Source organism: Sinocyclocheilus grahami, unplaced genomic scaffold, assembly GCF_001515645.1.
Source record: "Sinocyclocheilus grahami isolate Dianchi unplaced genomic scaffold, SAMN03320097.WGS_v1.1 scaffold164.1, whole genome shotgun sequence".
Classification (NCBI taxonomy): domain Eukaryota; kingdom Metazoa; phylum Chordata; class Actinopteri; order Cypriniformes; family Cyprinidae; genus Sinocyclocheilus; species Sinocyclocheilus grahami.
In genome coordinates this window covers 777,464-791,715 of record NW_015505343.1, presented here as the reverse complement: position 1 = coordinate 791,715, position 14,252 = coordinate 777,464, and the positions used below count along the sequence as shown (strand labels likewise).

The following is a 14,252-nucleotide window of genomic DNA, read 5'->3' as shown; positions in this document are numbered from 1 at the left end:
GCTAAGCATTTATTGTTAATTTGCATTAGTACAACATAGTCAATGGCATTACAGCACAGTAAAACAACAATACATTGTGATTAATACAGTAAGTTAGTTAAGATTCCTTCCAACCAGAGAAAACATTTACCCAAACAAAACACAAGTTAGCTATGTTGCAGATCACTAGGGATTTCAATGGATGTCATTATTTATTATAGTTCTCACACTTGCTGATTTAAAGAGATAGTTCTGCCAAAAATGAAAATTCTGTCATCATTTACTCACCCTCATGTTGTCCAAACCTGTATAAATTTCTGTGCTGTTTTTCAAAATGTCTGTTGTGTTCCACAGAACAAAGAAAGTCATAAGGATTTGGAACAAATTTGAGATGTAACATTTAATTATTTAATTCTTGGTAAAAACGTATTTGCTTAGTGAAGCAAACCAAAGCAATGGTACAGGGAATTCTGCAATTGTGTTTTCTCTTCGGTTCCTCTTTCCCTGTCTTTTCTCTATCTTGTTCCCAGTCTCACTCTAGTCTTGCACGACTTCAAATTCTGAACCTGAGCTGAACCTTTTGCAGGATGAAATTAAAGGGATTCTGGAAATCCACACTGACTATGACTTCCTTGCCAACCCGGGGAGATCCAGTCATCTGTAGATAAAGTATAATGTAGAGCAGCAACAAACATTTATTGCTTTTACAAAGCTCTTTGTGCAATTATAAAGGTAAGTTTGGAAAATGGTAACTAAGATAAGAAATAATAATAAATAGAACTCAACTTAAATATTATTTGTAGTGCAACTCCCATCCAGCAGATGTCACTAAGTTATTGCTAAAGAAACTGAATCCCTGTCTACACCAGATGCAAGCAATGTGACAAAAGTCAGCAGAAACCATCATAGCTCTGTTCTACTACTTTTTTTTAATGCCCTTCCCCATCTAACTTCCCTCCATCTTGTTGACTCGGATGCAAGTCATTGATTATGTTGCATGAAAATATGGTAAGATATAAAAATATCCCAACTTTTCACAATGCCACCGTTTTCCACACATGAATGACCCCTAAAATCTTAATCATACTCCTTAATCAAAAAACTTCCCCTTCCTCTTGCAATGACCTCTCGTCTCTGATGACATTTTTACTGGCCCGATGGCAGGATAAACTGTCATTCATGTGAGACCGCAGCAATAGCAAATGACATTGATCAAACAATCCAATCAATTCCCGATGGACAAAATCAAGTCCCATGCTACAGTTTTCTTGTTCTAGAATACATTTCATACACCACAATATGGAAAAAAGTCTGTCACAACTTCTGTTTAATGCCAACTTTTTGTATAAAAAATACATGCATATGACATTGTAATTACAACTTCCTAACTCGTAAATACGAACTTGGCATGAGAAATCGAATGCAACATAACTCCGCTTTACCAATTGTTATTAAAACTTAAAGAATGATTGTGAAAACTTCACCCCTGAAGTTGTCAACTTTAAAGGCAGGTGTATGGAATGTGTTGTGTTTTATAGTAATGAACAATAAATCTTTTTTCTTTTAAGGTCCAGTTTAATGAGTTACTTTCAACTGTTTTTGTGCTTTGAATGAAAGTAAGTCGATCGATGAATAAATACAGGTTTGGGACATCATGAGGGTGAGTAAATTATTACAGAATGTTCATTATATTCTGAAATATTTCCCAATTAAAGGGATAGTTCACCAATTACTCACCCTCATGTTGTTCCAAACCCATAAGACCTTCATTCGTCTTCGGAACACAAATTAAGATATTTTTGATGGAATCCGAGAGCTCGATGACCCTGCATAGACAGCAAGAGAACTACCACGATCAAGGCACAGAAATATAGTACAGACATCGTTAAAACAGTCCATGTGACATCAGCGGTTCAAACTTAAATTTACGAAGGTACTATAATACTTTTGAAAAACAAAAATAACGTCTCTAGGTTACGTATTTAACCCTGCTTCCCCGAGGGAATGAGACTCTGCGTCAAAAACGCTTTGGGAACGCGTCTGTGTGACCACGCTCTGAATCACATGTGAAATCAGTCCAATGGAATGGCGAAACGTCACTAGCGTCTACGTGACGTAGAGACCAGAGAGCTTAAAAGCGCATCCGAAACAAGCAGCAAGTCGCTCACAGGGATGCAGGAAGTATGGCAATGCGACGCTGCGTCTCGTTCCCTCTGAGAACCAGGGTTACATACGTAACCTAGAGATGTTACCCTTCAGGAACTCGAGCTGCGTTGAAAATGCTTTGGGAATGAGTATGCCCACGCCACGATACTGACAAATGCCTGTCTAGTGTGAAATCGTGGCGAGCACAACTAAGACAGATGCACCTGAAAGTTACCATACTTCTCCTGGCCTCAAGCACAACAAAGAAACATGTACCGACGGGTTTCGCCCCCAGTGACTGACCACCCAAAGGGACGTGGTAAGCAACTATGGCCACCATGAACACTCTAAAGGTGGAAGGGGGTCAAACCTGCGGATAATTGTTCCTGCAGGAACTCCAGAACTGAACCAACCGGGCAGTTAACTGGGAGCAGTTGACGATTTCCACACCATGATGTGAACACAACCCACTTCAAAGAGTACAGTTTCCTTGTGGAGGGAGCTCTGGAGTGGAGTATGGTCTCAACAACCTTAGTTAAGAGACCGGAAGCTACGAGTTGTGCCCCATCAGGAGCCACACCCACAGTTTCCACAACTCCAGACAGCGGTGAAAGATGGTGTCCCCCGCCTGAGAGAGGAGATCCTGCTTTGACGGGAATCTCCCATGGAGAGTCTTGAGGACCAGGTCCGCAAACCATGGCTGGCCAGGCCAGTACGGAGCTACTAACTTAGGAGACGCACCCCATCCTGGCGAACTCTCTCCAGAACTCCCGGGAGCAGAGCAATTGGGAGAAATGCGTACAGATGCAGCCTTGGCTATATCTGAACCATAGCATCCAGTCTGAGAGGAGCTGGATGTGGACAATTCGATGCCGAACCGCCATATGCTCCGAATGAGCTAGTATCAACCAATCGTCAATGAAATTGAGTATGCAGATGCCCTGGAGTCGCAGAAGAGCCAGAGCAGCATCCACACACTTGGTGAAAGTGTAGGGTGAGAGAGCACCTCTTAGGTCTGGGAGAAAGTGTTTCAGTGCACGAAACAGCCAGCATCTCCAGGCAAATTATGTGCCACATGAGATGGTGGCCTCCCCACTGACCCAGCCCATGAGGGAGGCATCCATCATTAGCGTTGCACGATGACAAGGTATCACATTGGACACAGCTGCCATCAGACCCAACAGTTTCTGGAACTGTTTGACAGTGAGTGACTGGTCTTCTCTTACTCTCTTGACTGCTGTGAGGATTGACTCGATCCAAGTGTTGAGAGCATGGGTACCTCCTTAGAGGTAGCGAGCCTCCCAGAATCGCTACATTTTCGGGCAGATTCTGAGACATGCACTTGCAGGAGACCGCTGTGCCCTGAAGCAGGGTTGACAGACTGGTCTCCTGAGGGCACTGAGGAGAGATGGGCACTGTATGATGAGGTGTACACCGCTCTTCCCCAGAGGGGCCTGCCCTCAGAAGTCCTGAGCCATGGGCATCGGGACTTTTTGGCTGAAGCCTCCTATTGAAAATGACGGTCCTCAGACCCGTCATCTACTTGGAAGACTTAGACGGACACAACCAGAGCCTGCTCGGGGCAGGACCCAATGAAATACATTTGGCAGGGGCTCCCACACCGCCCGGTGACCTACTAAGGAAACCAGTCTCTCGAAACTGGCCTCTGTTGTATTTAGAGCGGCTATATCGGTGCCCTGAATCGGAGGACCGGCAGGGGATGGTCGATCTATCTGCTCTGGAGACCTCCTAGGAGGTAGCGAGCCTCCCAGAACCGCTACGTTTCTGGGCGGATGCTGAGAGATGCGCTCGCTGGAGACTGCTGTGCCCTGAAACATTGGGGGTGGCAGGATTGACAGGCCGGTCTCCTGAGGGCACTGAGGAGAAACAGGCACCGTATGATGAGGTGTACACAGAAGTCCTGGGACATAGGCGTCAGGACCTTTTAGTCGAAGACTATCTAGCGAGACTGATGGTCCGCAGATCCACTTTCTGCTTAAAACTTTCGGCCCGGGAGCCCCGCTCTGACTCCAGATATACTGGGGGAGTATGAGAAGCGATGCTCCCCGAATGAGGAGCTGAAACACGGCTAGGGCTGCTCCCGCCCAGCAGCCCCTGAGACCTGTGTCCTGCGTTGGAAAATGTCAGGGCCTAAGGGTGATGCTGCAATGGGAACAGATAGCCTGCAGGTGTCTGTCCCACCTTAGACATCGCCCTATAAACCTACTCATTGAGCCTGTCAAATATAATTTTTTAAAAAGGGCAGATGAGCTGGAATTTTTAAAAAAAAATGGTTAAACCCATGCTCTCAACACCTCCGTGTGGAGACGGAAAACCGGTAGGTCCCGACATACCAACTCCTCATACTTTGCTGAGCACATCAACCTCCTCAGAGGAAGAGAGGTATAACACCATGCTCTAACTCAAGATTTTTTTTATATATCCCAAGAGAGCACTATATTTAGAGAAGGAGGGAGGAGAAAGGGTGAGGCCCGTCTCCGATCCCTCTGCTGAATAATATATATAATGTGGTGAGTATCCTGAGGGCAGATCAGCGTCACCCTGGAAACGCTGCTCCTTCACTAATCACAGGGGTTTTACAATATATATAAATATATGTATACAAAATATATATCTAACTTCTTAAAGCCAGATGAATATTCATCATTTAATTCCTCAGACTTAAATGCAGCCAAACAACCAGACAAGTGAACACGGTCTGATTATAATATATGATGTAATATAAAAGAATCATGATTAATATCCTGCAAACACATTTATACATTTGCACACGTTTGGGGGAAAGAGAGAGAACCTCCCGTCTGCTCACAGATACCCCCGACATTATTTGCTGCAGACCCGTAATGCACGCGTTGCCTCGACAACGCACAAGCCACTCCATTCTACATGGCATAAGACTTTCTTCCCTCGTGAAGAAGCGGGAGCAGAGCTAAACATCCAAGGTAATGCACACTTATACACTTAGGGACATTTTATGAATGAACACAGCCAGCCCCCTCAAGAGCTGACTGTGCGTGCTCCACTCCTAAAGAAACCACACATAAATCCCGTGCGTCCCCACCCCTAATTATAGCGAGGGCAGGGAGAAACGAGCGATCTAAAATGCAGTATGCTTTTCATATGCAAAAGATTGAGATGGCGAGTCCTCAATCTCATATACATCATTGCTAACAACATCAACCTCCTCGGACGAAGATAACTGCAGCAGAGAGCTCTCACTCAAAGAGGGAAGAGATCGCAATGCGGGCTTCCGAACCTCGAGAGGGAGCGCTAGATTCATATGTAACCCACCCTCAGCAACAGCGAGACAGGAACCGTAAAGAATGCAAACACGGACACACTCATCGAAGTGTTCCCGGCGGGAACGGAGCGTTCGCGGCAGGAGCACAATGCACAATCAGCCCCCTCGAGAGCTGACTGTGTGTGCTCCGCTCCCAAACAACAACACAACGATCATGTGCATTCACACCCGTAATGTTTAGCAGGGGCAGAGAAGAACACACAATCTAAAGTGCTGTCTGTTATATAGAGGTGAATGTGCACTGTTTCACAAACAACAGAAAATAAGACTGACACGTTTCACACAGAGCGCTTGCTGAAAACACAGAAGCTAATGCTGCTTGTTTCGGATGCGCGTTTAAGCTCTCTGGTCTCTACGTCACCCCGCCCGTGACGTTTCGCCATTCCATTGGACTGATTTCACATGTGATTTAGAGCGTGGTCACGCAGACGCATTCCCAAAGCTTTTTCGACGCAGCTCGAGTTCCTGAAGGGGAATGACTTTATTCAACAATTCTTCTCCTCCGTGTCACCCTAGCACCATTTTGGAGAGTACCGCGACACATGCACGTGCTTTCCTCTGAATGTAAACAAGGCACAGCGCATGAGGGAGAGTAATTAATGACAGAATTTTCTTTAATATAAATTGTGAACTACCTTTATTGCGAGTTCAGGAAGACTAAGAGTGACAACTCTCATCGTGGAAAGGGATGCGTCATTTTCCTCGACGTGCCCATACACCACGAAGAGCAGGTTGGACTGTTCCACAAGGTAGGGCATGTACTCCAAAGCTTTGACATCTATTGTCAGGGACTCAGCTGTAATGATAATATGATCACACTATGACCTAATCCGTAGAATTCCTTAGAGTTATAACTTGATCTCAAGATAATGAGCAGTTTTACTGAAACTTGTGTCTGACTCACTCTTTGAGGCTTCCACAGTTGCAAAGTTGTGCTAGTGACGCCTGTGTAGTACACCACACAGCCAGTTATGATGGCACTGAGGGTACAGGTTTGGCTGGTCTGGTTCTTAATGTTCAGCGTCAGCTTGAGGTTGTCACCCATTTTGATAGTGTCAGCCTGGAGCTCGAAGTCTACACCTGCTTCAGTGAGTGGCAAGTAGTCCTTGGTAGAAACTCCACGATGCTCTGCCATCTGCATGGCCTCTCTCTCCTTGAGACTTCCTAGAGTCAGGAAGGTTGAAGTCAAAATATTGGCATTTTCCACTCCTTCCCACATCAATCAAAACACTATTGTTTGGTGCACATGTCCATAGGATGTTTGGCGTCCAACATGTAAGTCTGTTGAATAATCAAATACCTGAAGGGCTTTGTTAAGTCTCGCAAGTGTCAATAGAGAGCTCTTGTGTTACTAAAACCAACTGTGTTTTTAAACTGTCGCTCCAAGAATCCAGAACACAACACAGTTCAGTTTTGACTGCCCTCTACCCTGTTGAAAAAAACAGCATATGCTCATTAGGTATGTATGTTTTGAAGCATGGCAGCTGATTTGAGCTGGTTTAAGCTGGTCCTTAGTTGGTCATGAGCTGGTTATAAGCTGGATTTGAGCTGGTCCTGAGCAGAAGCTAGTTGCTTATGATCAGCACATGACCAGCTTAAACCAGCTCGTGACCAGCTAAGGACCAGCTTAGACCAGCCCAAACCAGCTGCCATGCTTCAAAACATACCTAACCAGCATATGCTGTTTTTTTCAACAGGGTAATATCAAATTACCCAGTATAAATAAACATTAAATGCTTTTAAGATGTTTTTTGACCAAATGAAGTTCTCTATAAACCAGTCAAATTAGTAAACCACAGCTCTTGATTTAAATTATGTCAAACATGTCAACCTAAGCAAGGTAAAAGGCTCTTCCTAATCACTTCCTAGTCAAAAATATGATTAGTCTCGCCAAGACTCGTGTCCAAATTTAACTTCAAACACTTAAAGGATTATCTTTTCTCAGGAAGAGCCCTTGTAAGCCACCATGACTTCTTGAAGTTCACAAATAGAGTGTCAATCATGTCAGAGGCCGATAATTTGAATTACATTGCTACATCGAATGCAGCTCTCCTGATCTAAATGCCATATTGCTTTTTGATTCTGTAGACTTGTATAGAACGAAACGTACCTTCTGGGTATTTATAGGTAGACGTGATGTCTTCATATTCGCTTCTTTTTAGTCACAAGGAGCTTTCCCATATAAGCAGAGTCTACATAGATAATCTTAATTTTTCCAGATTTATCAGACTTATGGTATATCACATCACTGTTCATCTGAAGACAGGAAAAAAAAATTTCCCTCGTCTGTTTGCATATAGCTAAGATTTTAATATCTTGTCAATTAAATCTACAGGGTAAAAACATCAAAGAACACTTACATGCTTCTTACCTCTGCAAAGACAAACTTTGCATCGAACGGATAGCTGAGCTCTCCCTCTTTGATGGCATTGACAGACATTGGGCCACATCGATAAAGACCTGTATGGGACAAGTAAGATAGCTCATTTAAACTTGGGTCAAAAAGGTACTTCTATGGTACTTGTATGACGTGGCAGGAGTTATGGCAAGGATCATACCATCACTGGTCTCCTGAGGGGTGCTGTCGACCACCTGCCAGCCAGAGTATTTTTCAGGCAGATCAAGCCTCTTCATGTACACCTCATTCCAGCAGTGGTAGTTCCTGTGAAATACAAAATTGCATCTAAACATATTACCAACCAACCTGACAATAGTATCATACTGGCTTCATAGTAGATCTCCTAAATAGTGAAAAAGCTTGTGTCTCAAAAGTGTCTCAAGTCTGCGTTTACACTGGCACAAAAAAAAATCTATTTTATACTCACATGTGACACAGATCGGATATTGTTGCACGTGTTAAATTAAATATCTGTATGAGATCCAATCAGATACATGTCCAATATCTGGACATCTGACCACGTCTAAACACGTAAATCTGATTCCCATTGAAATTCCAAGCCATCACAAGGCGAGGAGACCCATTTCCCCACAAAGATAACTTTACTTTGTAAAATTATGAAGCAGATGTTGCCTGCATGCGCTCACACAAAAACTCAGCTTCTTTTATTAAGTATTCAGGAGCACAGAAACTTGTTTTGAGCCGCTGGCTCCTAAATTTTATCAATGAAATATCTTTGCCACTAAAAGCTTGATAATAATGTCACGGTTTTGTGAGTAATTTTACTCAGCTCTCATGACCAGTAGATAAAACAACTTTCAAAAACTATGGTCATTTTATCCATTCAGATACATATTTTGCACTGCAAACATCAATGACAGTTGATGCAACTCATCCATACAAGTGATCATGGCATAAGCGGGATAATCTCAGCTGGTGTGCATTAAAATCCAAGAACCACACAATATGAACCATCATTTTCTTTTACGGCTGATTAAAACACAAGGGTCAACCGAGTTGCTGAAAGTGATCACCAGTGGAATTGTTCTAGTTTGGGAGGGAATTCATGTAAACGCAGATATCAGATATGTGGCTTAAAGCGCTGCTCCATAAGATTTGCCTCTTTGTCGCCATCTCTGTTTGAAACCTACAATTGCAGTTATTTGCCTAATTATTTCCTTTACGTGGGTTGTGTGTCAGCACGGCTCCTCAGGGCGGATGAATCCAATGTTTGATACTGTACTTCGGAATCACAGATTCTAGCCTACGTCTTGGAAATATGACCCAAATAAGAATTTTCACCTGATATTGTCATCGGAACACGTAACAAGTCCTTGTTACTAAACAACAACTTTTGTTCTGACCAACTGAGGAAAAAAGCATTTCAATAACTCGTGATACCAATGGTGATTAAATCTAATGATCGGTTAGCTCATATCACATCAGACCGTGCAAATTATTATTATTGTTATACTTTGTTCTCAAATTGTTAATGTTAACAATATCAGCATTGCGCGACTACATGTATGAAGTGTGTATTAGCATTACATGTAGATTTCAATTTCTGTACAGTCTAATCTCTAATTGTCATAACTTTCTAATTTCATATAAAGAAACCCAAAAAGCCTTCCTTAGAACTAGTTCTATTTAAAATACCAAACTTGTGTAATCCCATGTAGGCTATCTGTAATCAGATGTACATTTAAATATAATCTAATATAATATAATCGGGAATATAATCTAATTTCAGTCACTTACATGCGTTACAATCTGCCATCAAAATTATGTTTAATTATTCCAGCTGCTGTGAGAAAAGGCAATAAACGATCCACCACCTGAATGTAGCTTAAAGTAAATGTAAACACACAGGACAAAAGACTGGATTTGTGCATTAAGCCTTGCCATGTAAACACACCTTGTTATATCAACCAAGGTACCAATTTTTTGCAATACACATTTGTGGACCTCTTGGATATCCCCTTTTTTAGGGAATCTTACCAGACTAAATCTCTCATTCGGCTTGGGTCCACTTTCCCATCATCGTCCAGCACAATGTCTGTTTTCAAGTTGCCCGTGTTGTCATGAGCAGAGAAGAAATTGGTGATGACCCATGCAGGGATCCCGAGACAACACATTACTGGGTGGGGGGTTGAACAGTTGTTGCAAAAAATGAGTACAATGATGAAGCTCACATAATATTTTAAACTATCATGAAGAAAATTTAAAATGGACACCCCATAGAACGTGTCATCACCATACTCACAAGTGTTCAGCACACCAGCAAACACCCAGCACTGAGCAAAGCACACAGGCAAACCACTGTCTTTGGCATATTTGAGCAGGATTTTGGGACTTCCGGTCCAGGCAGTGGGTGCTGTGCCGCCGGAGTAGTCACCACTCCAGTTACCAACCATGAGACCATCATCGTTTTGGGCATTCACCTGAAAATATACCACTAAATATAAAATGGTTACTTGTTCATAGAATTGTCCATACTTTGATTCTTATTATGAAATCCTACCATAGCTGATCCTTGCCGAACTACTTCAGTGGCATTTCCACGGAACAGTAGTGGTACTTTGCCAGCATCCATTACCATTAGGCAGGTATCCAAAACCCCCTCTTCAAACTACAGTAAACCACATAGGAAGTTAATTCAAGGATGTCCAGTCCTGTTCTTGGAGGGCCACCTTCCTGCAGAGTTTAGCTTCAGCACTAATTAAACACACTTGAATCAGCCAATCAAGGTCTTCAGGATTACCTGGGCTGTGTTCCAGTTAATTTTTTTAATTCCCTTCCTTTTCTAACTTCTCGTTGTACCTCATTGCCTATGTTGCATGAGTGTCCTCTACTAGCGGAACTCTTGCAATAGTTGAATTGGAATGACCTAAGCCTTTGTTGACTTGGAATATGCTATGGTGATGATTTGTAATTTACATCCTATTATTTACTTTGGGGTGTGGGTAGGGCTGGGCGATTTTTCAGATTTGATCGATTAATTCGAATTTAATGTTTTGCCACAATTTTATTTTTCAAAAATCAAGGAATCACAATTTTGTATAGAAATATTACCAAACGTCAGAATTAGACACTTTGACAATATGCCAATGATAACAGTAAAGAGAAAAGAACGATCCAACTGCATGTCGGCGCACGTGATTAACCGCTCACGTGTGGCGCGCTCATAGCGCTAGGCGCCATTCACACAGAATGCGCTTTTGTGTTAACAAAGATGCAACACGGGCAGTGGAATAGGAAAAACATGCAAGAAGATGGGAGTGAATGCCGTTTCATGCATGAGACGCTACAAGAGACGCGAGTGCAACAGTCAAACACATCCATGTTTACGTAGAATAAACAATGGAAAAGCAGCGCAAGCGAAAATGTAAATTGTATTACTAATGTTATTGTATTAGGTGTTATACCTTCAGTCTGTCACACTTTACTAGGAAGCACGCTGGAGGCACGAGTAAATGAAAACAGGCTTTTAATCCACAGAACACTGGGGACAGCAGGAAACATATCAACGTTACGAGTAGAACCGACAAAGGAAGACTACACAGACTGGGGCTAATAAACACAGGGCAATCAGGGGAACACAGATGCATGGAATCATAATCAAATTAACACAATAAACATGGGGAGAAACTGGGTCACGGGGAGCAAAACACACAGACAGTCCAGAACCCTGACATAGTCATTTTGAATTTGAATTATCTTGACTTTTGAGATTTTTTTTAAAGCACTTTCCTCGTATTATTTCTCAACATATAATATGTATAAGACAAGTTTGTACAAGATGTAGTTGAATTTCAAGCATCTTTTCTGCAAAGATACTTAACAAGTGATTTGTTTAACATTTACATCACGTTGACAACTTCATGTGTGGTGCTCTTGGAATATAATTTTCTTTAAATAAGAAAAAGTTACTTGAATCATGTTGTAGTTACATTTTCAAGCTGACTAATTAAAAATCTTTAAAAATCGAGAATCGGTCAAACGTTATGAAAAAAATCGAGATTTAAATTTTTTGCCAAATCGCCCAGCCCTAGGTGTGGGTCAATTAAGTGCAATTTGCTGTGTGTTGCATTATGGTATATGGAGTTTCCTGAAGTGTACATATGAGTATCCTTGCTCCCTCAGTCAAAGTCAAGGTGTTGAGGGTCTGTCCATATTAACTTCCCTCATCCACTTGACAAAGTGGAAAGTACCTCAAAATGGTGGCAGGGATTCCCCTAAGGGGAAGTGCTTAGGGCAGTTTGCGAGTCTAAGGCTGATGATACACATGGCAACTTTTTTTAAACAATGTTGCTTGGGCACTTTCCCATTAAGAATGGGAAACAAAATCTGGATAATTTAGATTATTAGGCACTGTGTCTCACCTGGTTGTCCGTTGACGGCAACATTGCTCAAAAAAGTTGCCCCGTGTATCATCAGCCTAAGTGCAAAGTAGACATACTCTAGGGTGATTCTCAATTGGAAGGCTACATCCTAGAGAGGCTGTGTCCTTCCTAGACCAGTCCTTCTGAGGCTTCTAGGCTAGAGTCCTCCCCAGCATTGAAGACTGGGATATGAGATATGAATGAGATAGTCTAGTAAGTCCGTATGGCAACATCATAAAGGTTTCTGCCTTCACAGCTTGAAGATACTATTAAAAATTAATTTGGACTCCCAGTGGTTAACATTACAGACAGTTTAGCATTATGGGATTCATTTACAAATAAACAAAAGGAAATACATGCCTTCATCTCTGAAGACATTTCATTGCATTTCATTATGAAACTAGTCATGCTCAATGCCAGCTCATTTTCGGTCTTGTGTACGTGTGTACAAAGAATTGTGGGTGATTGGAAGACACAAAGGATAAACTTGATGCATCTTTCAAGGATCACTTAAATTGAGTTGGGCTTCGATGGCGCATGATGATGTGGCAGCCGAGGTAAGCAACTTTACTAGGATTCAGCTTTATGATTGAGAAACACCCCTAAAAACTTTCAGGCAGGTGTGTTTGAGCAGGTTGGACCTAAACTCTGCATGAAAGTGGCCCTCCAGAAGGAGGATTGGACGCCCCTGGGTTAAATTATGCTACATATATGTGAGCTCAGTGGGAGAATTTTTGTATGCCTGATGTGAAGAAACATCTCTGGATTACTGCCAACCTGCCCAAAGTTCCATGAACGGGAGGTTATGTTGTTGAATTCTCCATTGTAGATGGTCCCCACATCATTCAACACATACTCCTGCCTGTCTTCCTCTTTGTCCATGTACACTTGATCCGCTGGGTAGCAACACATGCAATATGCATGCGTCATCATATATGTAATAAATTGATAATGGTCCAATGATGGCCTCAAGCAAATGTACAGACTTATCAAAGGTCCGTTGTTAAGTTTGTTGTCATTGTGTTACAGTCATACTCACCGGGGTCCCAAGGATTGAACAGCACATAGAAATCAGTGTCGGGGTTCCTCTGAGTGCGCTGTTTTCCAAAATCAGTCACTACTGTTACAAAGGTGCGGAAGCGACCAATGATGCAGCTGGCGTCAGGTGTTATGCCCACTGTCACACCATTGCCTTGTATTTCCACTACACGACCCTTCCAGTGCCCATTATGTTTCCTTTTTCCAATAGACACAGTAATGTAGGTGCCCTTGTTATCATCAGGTGAACTGCCTGTGATGAGCAGATCAGCAGATTATACCCGTGCTAGGCTATGGAGATAATTCATATACTGCTTCTTCATTACAGATGCTTTATGTAGCTTATCGTGTATTACAATTTATAACTAAATGCAGAAGCTCACCAATCAGGAACTCCATCTGTACATCATCCTGCTCTGCATTGAAGGCCCGGTCAAGTTTGATGATGGTGGTGAACTCTTTATTCCTGCGCACAATGAGGGTGGAACACTTGTACTTGTCTGTGTTGTGGTCTTTTTTGATCTCAGTTACATGCATGTCAACGCTCAATACTGAGAGACCTGCAGCTTTTGTTTCTAAAAAAAGAAGACTTGCTTTCAAAAACTGTGGCAAATGTTTGAATATTTTAAGTACAGAATGGCATGCATAAATGCAAACATGGGTAAGACTTTACCTTCATCTGAAGGTCCCCTTGGCTTCAGAACATCAAAAGCCTCATACTCAGGTGGGTTAGACTCTTCCGAGTTTGAGCTGTCAATGGAAATACAGCCGCGTTGGAGTTCCCAGGGCTGAGTGGGGTAGAGTAGAAGTGACATGATGTGCACAAAATGTCTTGACGTTATCCTGGATGACAGATGATTTTAATGTTAGAAAACTGCAGCCATACAGACAGTCCTTTTGGAAGGGCTGGGAATCGATTCCTTGCTTCCAAGTCATTGGGAATCAAGGAATCGATTCTCGATTCTCAACACCTTGGAAGCAAGAAATT

General features: G+C 42.4%; 1 pseudogene; it reads right to left on the bottom strand.

Moving 5' to 3' along the window:
- Positions 1-532: 532 nt before the first annotated feature.
- LOC107593116 (coagulation factor XIII A chain-like) lies at positions 533-14,079 on the bottom strand (annotated as a pseudogene).
- Between the last annotated feature and the right edge of the window lie 173 nt (positions 14,080-14,252).